Genomic DNA, 12,867 nt, shown 5'->3' with positions numbered 1-12,867 from the left:
ATAACGTTCTGGATACAACTTCCCACACGTCTTAAACTCAGATTTAAGGTGAGGACAGAGAAACTTCCCTCTTCAGCAGATGAATGTGAAAACAGCCTTCTAGTGTCAAACTCTGCACATACATCATTCTGTACAGTGAGGGTCAAACATCCATGCTCTGTCATAGTTGTGCTAAAACTATTTTAAGTTGAAATAGTGATACTTAATGGTTCTTAGGGGTATGCTGACGTAAGGACTCTACAAGCACTAATGCCACCTAGTGTCTCCTTTAAGTATCATAGGAAATAACCTTCCCGTCTAAGCTTTAACAAGGAAGTGAGTGCACATGCCGTGGAAAGTAGCTTCTTTAGTGTTTCAGTTCATCTGTGTAAATACATCTGCATACATCTTTTGCCTTTGGTTGCATATATTGTTGTTTTCTTTATAGTTTCACCCTTTCTGGTCCCGATGAGAGAAAAGCCTTTAGCTGCCTGTCAACATATACACACCACGTGCATTGAGGACAACACAATCCAATTGAATGAACAAGAAGAAAAAAACACATTTTTGACTAGAAGGGGACTTTAAAGTTCCTGTAACTTTTTCATGCTTATAACCTGTTGCACACAGTTGATTCGGAGGTCTTCCATTCTGTTGCTGTTTTGAGTTGCTGTGTTTTCATTTTTGTAAAGGCAACATGGTTCTTATTGATAAATGATACAGTGCCAATCTTAGTAAAAACTGAGATTACGTTTATATATGTACAGCATAGAAAATAGCCAACGTATTTGTATTTAATTTTATATCAAGGCCTACAGATAACACTTCATAAAATAAAGCTTCTTTCTACAAAAAAGACAGGGGTGTTAGGTTTCAAATTGGGATGGTAAAGGTAAATTGGTTTATTTGTGTTTGATGCTACCTTATTAGCACTTGCCAGCTTGCTAAATTAACCTATAAAAACAGCAGCAAACATAACTTATTTATCTCTTCAAATCTCTCTATTTTCCATCCCACCTACAAGTGGTCACAAAAGGTACAAGCAGGACAAAGAGTCGATGCTTACTGTTTGGTGCTTGCATTATTTTGAGTTTGTGAAAAGGTTTGGTGGAAGAAGTTGAATGCTGCAGCACTCCTCGGTTGTTTTTAGTGTTTTATTTTTATTTTTGCCATTATGCAGGAGAGCAGAGCGAGGGGACGGGGAAGTGGGACAGCAGCAGATCAGAGCGTGAAGCTCCGTTCACAGCTGCACCATTGCCCAGGCAAGAGCCAGCCTGAGACAGAAATAAACCTGACAGGCGTTCTTTAGTTCTGCACTCCTCGCTCTGTTCCCTCTCAACTGTGAATATGACACAGCTGAGTCACACAGCGAAGTGTGTGTGACAGAGAGAGAGAGAGAGTTTGTGCAGTTCATTTGTGTGTATGTATGTGTGTGTGAAGCTCTTTCAGGTGTGTGTTCACGGGTGTGTGTCAACCGAAAAACCTAATAGGATCAGTCAACTTCAATCTTATGTCTTGACAATACACCAACGCACTACGCAATCTCCTCTTTGAAGTGTGTGTGTGTGTGTGTGTGTGAATCTAAAACCCAGCAGCATGTGCTTATTTCCTGCTATAGGCTAAATAAAGCGGATTAAAGCGGTTTACCAACTCGCCATTGTCATCTCCAATACAATCTAACCACTGATGTGATTGAACAGACAATACAGACAGTGATTTGTTTGACACGTTTATTTTACTGTCATTAAATTCTTCTGTTAGATTTACAGCATCAGCACAGGGTACAAATAAATTTGTTCTACTGTTTCATTAATTTCGTATCTTTCACTCTCTCTTTCTCTTCCTCCTGTTTCTCCTCTCCCTCCATCATTTTCTTCTTTTATACTATTAAAAGGAAAAAAATTCCTTATCAGCGTGCAACAATAAGCTGCTACATAAGTGACTTTTCTGTCCCTCTAGGCTGTCTGTGTGACTATCTTTTTCTTGCTATTTATACATTAGCCATTATTTCTGCACAGCTTGCTCTCCAGTGGACCTCCATGATGTGGTGATAGATTTGTAATGCAGTTGCAAAACATCCAGCCTGTAATAAAGTGTTACATCACAAGTAATCTTCCCAACATTTCCCCATCTTTCTCTCCCCTGTCTTCCCCCATCTATCTATCTCTATCCCTTTGTGTACCATGGCGAAAAGTATCTAGGTGAATGGCTGTGCTTAGGTTCGGTTATGATGTATGTGGTATATTTGCCACACACACTGCAACCACAGGGCAAGTGCATTTAAGTTTTTTGGGGGATTACATGAGTCTTTTTTGGTGAATTTCACCCCAGTGCCCACATTAGATCCTACCAAACCTTTTGTAATGATGTGATTGTGTGATTATGTGATTTGTGCGGCCTCTGCTCCGTTTCTGAAAAGTTTCATCATCGGTCTGGTCGTCATAAGCAAGAGTGGACAGAGTGAAGCTCCACAACATGGAAGCCACAGTGAGCGTAAAATAAGCTTCTGTTCTACTAACATGCCAAGGAGCAGGGTTTGCATCCTGTCTCAGAGCAGCAGTTACTGTTGCTTCTTTAAATAATAAGGCAATCTCCAAGAGGCACACACACACACACACACATACGTATATAAAGTCTTTGAAGGTGCTAAGTAGCAGCTATCTGTACTGAAAGACAAACAAGACAAACAGGAGTCTACATGCTAGAGGCTCTGTAAAGCTGTACTTACAAAGTGGTGCTTTGAACTAAATGTTAATGGAAGTATGCAAACATGCTCAAAAGCAGGTATAATGTTTACCATGTTCATCTTAGCTTAGCATGTTAACATTTGCTAATTAGCAATAATCACGAAGTACAGCTGAGGCTGATGGGAATGTCATTAGTTTTGCAGTTATTCAGTAATAAACCAAAGTACTGGATGATACCCAATTATATCTATCGATCAAGCCAGATGAAACTAGCTAACCCCCCGCAACCCAACCGGCAGAAGCAGATGGCCGCCCTCCCTGAGTCTGGTTCTGCTCGAGGTTTCTGACTCTTAAAATAAGTTTTTCCTTGCCACTGTTGCCAAGTGCTTGCTCATGGTGGGATTTGTTGGGTCTCTGTAAATAATATTATAAAGAGTACGGTCTAGACCTGCTCTGTAGGAGAAGTGCAATGAGATAACTTCTGTTATGAATTGGCGCTATATAAATAAAATTTAATTTAATTGAACTGATATATAAAGGAGGAGTAAATGTCAGGAAATCATCAAGTCATTGGGATGCATCATCTTGTTCTACCGTTCTGTACTAATCCATCCTCTAGATCTTGAGATATTTCACAGGATAAGTGTGAACTTTGACCTTTTGGTGGCACTAGATGAAATATCAGGGGATCACCAATGTAATTAGAATTCATCCTCTGGGGACCATGAATGTTGGTATACAGTTTCATGGCAAGAGTTGCTGAGATATTTCAGTCTGGACAAAAGTGGTGGACCATCCAACCGACTCACTTTATCCAGGGTTTTGCAGAATTGTTCAACTTCAACTTACTGTCTGGTGAATGGGTTGCAGCTACACACACACGCTCACACACACACACAGAAACACAGACACACACAACCACATTTGCTGTGATACAACTGCACTGTGTTTTGTTGTGAAATTTAGTTAGTAAGATGAAATTCACTACAGTATGCCAACAATCATTTCTCTTCCATTTCCTCTCTTTTATCATCACTCTGTCGCCCAGTCCATTGCTCTCTCCACCTCTTTTTTTCTCTCTTGCTGTTGTGATAACAAGGAAAAAAGAGTCTGCGTTCTTAAAATGGAGATTAATAAGCGATATTGTAATCAGTATTGCCAAAGTTTTCAGCTTTCCCCCCTTCTTTTCCCTCTAATTTCTTCTCTCCTTCCATTGCCATAATCAACCCAATAAGAGAGAGTGTAATGGTGGAAGATATTTGATGACACACAGTGTTGTAGCAGACTTGCTGTAAGTGCAGCAGTGCAGTTATATCCAAACCCATTAGATAATGGAGCTAATATTGTGATGGAGCAGATAATGCCATCCTCAGCTCAACTTTCTTTACACAATGTGGAATATATAGATTTGATACATTTCCTGGACCGCCGCACTCAGTTTTAATTGACTAGAAAGCATCAACAATATTTCAATGTTATTACATCTATTTAAAACATCTTACCATTGCATATTTTTTGAAAAACTGACAGAAATTAGTAAAAAGCAAGAAAGACTGCTAACTCATCGTCTTCACACAGCTGTGTCCTACCCATTTCTCTTGAATTGTAATGAGACTGTGTTGGCCTAGTGCAGGACAGATGCAGGACAAATGCACAGGGGAGGATGTCAGCTGTGGCTCTCTGTATACAACACTTATACCAGATATATGCAGATTACATGCATGCCAGATAGTAACAACTGCTCTTGGTCTAACAAGCTGTGTAATAAATGACCCCATCATTCTGCAACAAGCTCCACTGCACAGAAAAAACATTGCTGCTGTCAAATATGGTTTTAATATATTCATCATGTGCAGCTACCACGGCCATGTGCAGCCTCTTCTCCTTTAGTGCTTATTGGTCACCATCTCTCAGTTTTAATGATGAGCTCATGTCAGAAATTAACAATTACGTCTTCTGAAAAAATAGCGCTGCTGTCATGTGTTGTTTGATATTTTGTTGTTGTGAGATGAAAAGCAAACACCTGCCAAAAGTATGTTTTTTGACAGACTAACGTTGTGGCTCTATGGATGGCAATGTCAGTCAGTCAGTCCACTGCCTTGGTCCAGACTGAAACATCTAAACACTATTGGATGTCACAGAATGGATTTGGACATGGATTTGTACAGGCTCCCAGAGGATGAATCCTAATGACTTTGGTGATCCCCTGACATTTCCTCTAGCACCAGTTTCTGTGAAATATCGCAACAATTATTGGATTGGATGTCCTCAGGATGAATTTTGATAACTTTGGTGATAATTTAACTTTTCATCTAGCACCTGTTGTGGCAATTTCTGTGGAATACAGAACACTCAAGGCAACCACTTGTCTTTCTGTAGGTTTACTTCAAGCGTCTGCAGACGGACTCACATCTAATAATCTGCTCTGAATAAGTCCAGAGGGAAAGGAGCATCAGTTATTTATCCAGGCTTCAGGGTCAGGCTGCTCAGCCTGGGGAGAAGAGTGTCCCTGAAGCCTGGACATAACAGTCAATAGCATGTTTTATAGTTCCGTATCATCATTATCAATGAACTGTTCTCATCACGCAGTCCAAACAATCATACACAGATCATCATCACATCAGCATGTTAACATTGTTGTTGTGAGCATGTTAGCATGCCGATGTTGGCATTTAGCTCAAAGCTGTACTTGAGTACAGCCTCAAAAGAGTTTTATTTTGTTTTCTTGCATGCCAGCTGATTGTTTTTACATGGTTGGAAGTCACTTTTAGTTAATTTCTTTCTTAAACTTTTGCAGATGTGGAAGTAATTGTCATGGTTTTTGTGTTAGTCATGGGTTTGTGTTGTTTTATTTTGTAATACTCACCTCTCCTCATGTGTTTTGTACTTTACTTCCTGTCTTTGTTTAGTTCCCATCTGTTTTCTGTGGCACCTGTGTTGCATCAGTTAAACAGTCTCTTGTGTACTTAGTCCATGTGCCTTCCCTCTGTCAGTTGTCAGCATTTGTTCCCCAGTCCTGCGGGTTTCCAGTGTCTGTACCTGTGTTATTCTTATGGATTATTCTTTGTTGGGAGTGTTTCTTGATTGGATTTTACCTGGACTTCTCAGCCACCCTTTGTTGTGTAATTTTTCTGTTGCAGTAAGTAAATAAAGTCCTCTTTTGTTTATTATACCAGTTCCCTGTGTGTCTTGTCTGCTCTTGGGTCCACTTCCTGAACTGAACAGTGATAGACCAGACCAGCACATACAGGTACTTCATAAAATGTTGTCACTTTTTGGGGGATAGAAAACTGAAGATCCTGTAGATGTCAATGCAATTTGACTTGTTAAAATTGTAAGTTTTGTATGTTAAACACTGTTGTGTTAACCTTTTGATTTATAGACCTGTCTAATAGTTATTTTGCTACCTTGCCTGAACCTAAGCGTTCACGATAACTTAATAAATTAAAGTTGATCGGTCAGCCGTCCACGTGGATTAATGACCCAACACAGTGGCCAGATATTACTTATCTGGATATATATTTTAAAAACTAGTTTGAGGGTTGTCTGTAAATAACCAACCTGTTAATAGCCAACTGTTTGAGCTAGGCTGAGATTTAGTTGGATGATGCTGCTATACTGTGACTGTACTCCAGCAGCCTCCCACTCAAGCTAGCTATCATCAGTAGTCACTGTCACCAGCATCATTTAGCTATTTACTACAGTGACAGTGACTATTCATTTATCTTATATGCCTCTAATCTCAGTGAGAAAGCCTTTGTTATTAATACAGTTGTTTTTAGATTCTTAATCATCATAATTTAAATGACAGAAGCTAATTCATCTTTATTATCAAAAAGGAATTTACAATGCTGCCAAAATGAAGAAATTACCATTCGTCAGCAGTGGATGGGTAGGTTGTTTAATTTAAAACCTGAGGGTTCAGACTGCAAAGATCGGGAACCGGAGATCCGGATTCGTACGTTTATTTGTTTTACAACCTGCTACACAACAACTTTTTGGTGTTTTCTTTTTTCTCTCGTTAGCTATGTGAAAGCCATATCGTGAAAGCCTGATTCTATCTCCCAAAAGGGGACGTGGCCTTGGTACTTGATGGCTCGATGCTGATCATGTTTATTTATTTATTTTTTATTTAATTTAGTCAATTTAGTGAGTAGTTGGATTTGATATGAATTTCTACTTGCATGCATACCCCTGTGATTTTTTTAAATTCATTTTTTACTTTGAGTAATTAAAGGTCTGGCTAACCCACACTGGTGTTTTGAGTTATTCTGTCTAATTGGATCACTGCTCAGGTTGATGTTGGTGGAGCCATGCTGGGAATTACTGGAGTTTTCCAAACTTCATGTACTATGATATGATAAAAGTCTAAAGAATGAGGAAGAGTTCAGTCAAGCATAGTCTGTACACACACACAGTCCTGAGGAGAGGTCTAATCAGGCAAAACAAGTGAGAACACCTGTATTTGGCTGTATAAGGGCTTTAACATCAGCAGGTTTTGTTTTTTTATCAGTAAGGTCCTTGTAACTGTAATGTCTCTGCAAGTGATGTTGGTGTTAGAGCCCATCCACCCACGTCATCCGTGTTCAATAAACTAAACATTAACGTGTCTACTATCTACAGAAAAAAGTGTGGTGTTACACAAAGGTTACAATGTTCAGCACATAGAAAAAGACAACTCTTAGTTGTATAAATAATGTTTTCTTTATTACAGCACTTGTGCCTGGTTGAAGCTCTGTGATGGATGAATGAATGTGTTAGCAGAGTCGTTGCTCCATGGAGACATACTGCTGGTGTCCATTAGTTTTCATTGTGTCATCCTGCTGGCCAATAAGAAATACTGTTTGTCTCTGCTGTGAGGAGTCGCTCCACCAGCTGACACTGATATATTAATTAGTCTGGACAATGAGCTGTTCGTTATTACAAGAGACACCTCATGTTTTGATGAACCCAGAGCTCTGTGTGTGCCTGTAAGGTGTATGAATGTACTGTACATATGTTATATTCAACTCTGTTTGCATTTTCATTTGTGGTTAAGGAATGCATGATGTCACTGAGTCCCCTCACAAGTATAGAAATAAAAATGCATGTGTGTTCTATAAAAATGTATTGACCCCCTGACTGTTGTCATTTGCTGTGTGTTGGTCTGTTACTGTGCACAGTACACCTCTGAGTGTTTGGTTTTGACATTGCTGGAGCACATTACCATTACAAAGAGCCAGTTAATCTCTGAGGAGCAGCAGTAGGACACACCGAGATGACCCATTAACAAGTCCTTGATTCACAAACACACTAACATATCATTAACCTGCTGTTTGACTGCTGTCTAACAGTAGCTGGCACTGGGTCCATTGTACTGCACTTGTAGGCCTATTTTTAATATACACAAATTTCAGATTTTCCGTGTAAACTCATACTTTTATTCATCAAACAAGTTGTAAAATGAAAATAATACATAGTCAAGACATTGACATGGTTAGAAATGATCATTTCTGCTTTAATTAATAATTTAGTGCTTTAAACTTTGCTTTCATCGAAGAATCCTCTATATGCAGCAATTACAGCCTTGTAGATCTTTGGCATTCTAGCTGTCAATTTGCTGAGGTAATCTTCAGAAGTATCATCCCAAGCTTCCTGAAATACCCATAAATTGGATTGGCTTGATGGGCACTTTATTCGAACCATACGGTTGAAGCTGTTCCCACAACAGCTTGATAGGGTTGAGATCTGGGGACTGTGCTGGCCTATCCATTAGAGACCAGCTGACTGCTTCTTTCCTAAGTAGGTTTTACACAATTTGGAGCAATGTTTTGAGTCATTGTCCTGTTGTAGGATGAAACTGGCTCCAATCAAGCACTGCCCACATGGTATAGCATAGCAAAATGCACTGATAGCCTTCTTTGTTCAATATGTCTTTTTCTTTGTGAAAATCTCCCACTTTCCCAGCACCAAAGCCCCCCCAATATTAAACAAACCATAATAAATAATAAAAACTAGAATCAGATCAAATCAGGGAAGGTGGTGCAATGAAAGTACCTTTTACGCTTACATTTAAAAGAAGCCACTGACTCAGCCTGACCTATTTCCTCGGGCAGGGAGTTCTAGAGTCTCAGGGATCTTATTTCAAAAGCTCTGTCCCCCTTAGTCCTCAGCCGAGAGTCTGGAACACATAAAAGGCCCCCTGCCAGATGATCTCAAGGTGCGTGAAGGGTCATATGGGGATAAAGGATCTGAGATATACTAAGGAGTCAGACCATTAAGTAACTTGTAAGTAATTAAAAGCACCTTAAAATCAATTCTAAAATGTACCAGAAGCCAGTGTAAAGAGGCTAAAACTGGGGTGATGTGCCCAAACCTGAAAAAAAATAGTATGTGTCTTTAAAACTTAACATAGGATGAATTCTGGCAGTGTTCTTTAGTTGATAAAAGCAAGTTTGTACAAGTTAGGTAACACGCTGCTCAAAGCTTAAATTACAGTCAAACAAGACGGCAAGATTTCTAGCAACAGGCTTTATGTACTCAGACAGGTACCCAGTAGATGGCAGTATTTGACTGTTTGTGTTGCTGGAGCCAATGACAATAATTTCTGTTTTGGCTGAATTCAACTGAAGAAAGTTATTTGACATCCAGTTTCTTACATCTACTAGGCACTATTGCAAAGAACTCAGCATACTGAGGTCGGATGGCTTAACAGGGACGTACAACTGTGTGTTGTCAGCATAACAGTTTAAGGAAACACCATGTCTACGAATTATATTACCATATAAACCAATAAAATTGGTCCCAAGATTGACCCTTGAGGTACCCCATACTTGACAGTAGCAAATGATGACTTATGGTTGTTAATGGACACACAGAATTTTATGTCTGAAAGATAAGATTTGATCAAACTCAGTACAGTGCCCGATATGCCCACCCATTTCCTCAATCTGTCCAATAAAATACTATGATCAATCGTCTCAAAAGCAGCACTCAAATAAAGCAGTACGAGAATGGAACACATGCCCCTCCCTCTTCTCTTCCTATCCTAGATAGAGCCAGCTTGTGCTGTTCTATGAAGTGTGTAGTGCACACCCTTGTACAATATCTTTTGTTTCTTGGCAATTTATGTCATGGAATAGTCTTCCTTTCGCAAAACAACAATTGATTGACAAATTTCTAAAGAAAGCTCTTTGTTTCTGGTCATTTTGAGACCATAAACGGTCCTCCAGATACTCAAGTAGTCCAAAGAAGGCCAGTTTTGTTGTTTCTTTAAACAGCAAAACAGTTATCAGCTGTGCTAACATGATTGCACAAGGGTTTTCAAATGATGAATTAGTCTTTTAACAAGATAATTTAGGCTAACAGAATGTGCCATTGGAACACAGGAGTGATCGTTGCTGAAAATCAGCCTTTTCTAACAATAATAGTCATTTGCCACATTAGCAATGTCTAGACTGTATTTCTGATCAATTTAATATTATTTCCATTCAAAAACAAGATAATTCCTCAGCGATTCCAAACTTTTCAATGGCAGTGTATGTCGAAGGGAAAAAAAGTAACTTACCAACATGATTAGAAATTAAGAAACTGCTTTTTATTTGTATCCCCTAAGGTGCAAAATTAACAAAACAAGTCAAATCTTATTTTTACTCCACACTACACAGGAACACAGGGACTCACTACACAGTCCCTCTAAAACATAACATTTGAACGTAATCTTACAAACTAAATGGCAAAATAACGTTGTCCTGATGTTGTCCTGCCCCTATTGGCAGGACAACATCATTTGTTAGGACTTTCCAAAACCATCACAAGTCACTGTTAGAAAAATTATTGATTGTACCAATTTCTGATTTCTGATCTGCCACCTGATCATTTAAGGTTTGGTTAGGTGTAAGCACAAAACAACATTGTTAAACCTACAATCACTGATTTTATAGCCACTCGGGGCAGTGAAAGAAGTTGTGAACACAATATAATCAACTTTTAAGTACATATGGCAAACTTGTTAACAAACACTTGTTTATTTACATATCCAGCAGTTGCAGAGCAACATTAGCATTCATTTTGTTTCTGTACACCTGATTAATGTAAGTCCAATATTCACTGTCCGTCAGCCCCTGAAATTAAATATCTGGCTCTTTAGCTGCTAAATGCTCCACTATGTTCACCAGCTAGTCACTAAATGTGTCTGTCTGCTGTTTGCTGAAAACAGCTGCTGTGGCCATAAAATGTTGCTATGAGAGCAGTGAGAGTGAACCAGAACGGTAAAGTTGCAGCTAAACAGCTAAACAACGAGCTGAAACTCACTATAAAGCTCTATAAAGCCGAGGGGAGCGGCAGATTCAGGTGATAATTCTCAGTAGGTTCCTCACTACGAGCGACATTGTTTTCACATTGTCATTTGATACATTGTTATAATAATTAAAAATGAGAAAACTCCTGCACACTGTCTCACTTACTGATGGAATACGTATTTACGACAAAGGCTGAACAGACCAAACGTTAGAAACAGTAGCTAAGCTCTGGTAATTTCCGCTATTTTTCTGCTTCCTTTGTTAACAAGGGGGATGGCATCAAATCTGCCTACTGGTTGTAAATAAATATTCCAGCAGTAAGCAAAACAGTGTGCAGGCTTTCACACTTTTAGTCAAATTGTACTTTCCTCTCCTCCATATTCAGGTGTGCCAATTCATTGTTATCATAAAAATATTGATTATAGCCGCTTTAAGGTTAGAGAAAGATGGTGTTCATGGTTTAAAGAAACAAATGTGTGAAAGTCACACTTTTTGTTGAGCCATCCATTCTCCGTAAGAGCTTTTGTGGTACTAACAACAACGTCACGCTACTTCTGCCTTTGTCTGGAAAATGTAAACATAGGTCGTTTTAGACGTTTGAACAAACAACTAATGGTTTCTTTTTTTTGTGAGGATTGTCTTATTTAGCTGGGTAGAAGTGATTTTTTGTGAAGTTGTTGTGTTGCATGGTGCAAGAAGACGCTGTTCACTTAAGGTTACAGTAAACAAGGTCCTCTTGTGACAAAGACAAGTCAGAAAATGATTCTGATAATAAAACTGTAAGATAAAAATGAAATGTATTTTTTAAAATAAAAACAACTAATGAGCCCAGAACATAAATGAAGATAAGTTTGTATCACCTATTGTATATGTCTTTCACACAGATAATTTCTTCGTATAAATACATGTAGAAATACCTACATCAGGGATCCCAAGGGATCAAGGGATCTCTTGCAGAGCTTTTACTTGATGCCTAGTTTTCCCCCCAAATGCAGGTAACAGCCCTCTGGCTCCAGGCTTCAATAAAAACTGCTCTCCTCTTCCCTGCTCAAATTCTTCTCCTCTCATCCTGCTTTTCCTTTCCTTTCCCTGATGTATGCACCATGTTCCTCAGTTCTTATTTTCTGTCACTGTCTTGTTATCTTTATCTTCATCTCCTCTTTCATTTCCCTTTATTCTTCTCCTTTTCCCTCCTCAGTATTATAGGAGGTGATAGCAGTCTAGCCTCATGACAGATAACTATCATTTCTGCCTGCTCTAATTCACATGACTCCAAATAGCCAGCAGTGGGTCTCAACCTAAATGGCTGTAACTCCCCTCTCCATAATGGGTTTCTGTCACAGAAAGTAAACGGACACAGCGAGTTGGACCAAAGAAACCAGGACTTATTCTGGTGCAAGAAAATTCAGTGGCACCACAATGTCTTACTCATGTAGGGATTCATTTACTTTGCTGAAATGTTTAGTCGATATGAATGTTGTAAAAACTGGTCCAAGAGAAAAACAAATAAAAAGAACATTTAATTTGTCCCTTATGGTTTATGTGAGTTTTGACTATATTTCCAATTGAAAAGTAGTTAATCCAGTAATGTCAATGAGATACAGTACATACCCCATTTATACTTAGCCACTTCATGTGTCTTGGTCGGATCAGATAGCTATACAATATCAAATGCAACCAAGGAGCATTACAGACTCATTGGAATATGATATACACACATTATAGCTAGATACTGCAGGATGTGAAGGCATCTTTTTCTCCAAGTTTAATTATGGCAGTAAGTGGTCTGTGGCAGTGGCAACCTAGATAGGATTTGTCCCAGCAATGTGAAATATAGGGGTTCTCGGACCCCTTAATTAACAGCTAGGACCTCTCGAAAACGCATAAATGTGGCAAAGTGTAAACAAAAGTGTATTAAGTGT

The sequence above is a fragment of the Siniperca chuatsi genome, linkage group LG2 (assembly GCF_020085105.1).
Source record: "Siniperca chuatsi isolate FFG_IHB_CAS linkage group LG2, ASM2008510v1, whole genome shotgun sequence".
Taxonomy (NCBI): Eukaryota; Metazoa; Chordata; class Actinopteri; order Centrarchiformes; family Sinipercidae; genus Siniperca; species Siniperca chuatsi.
Note: the sequence above shows the minus strand (reverse complement) of the source record.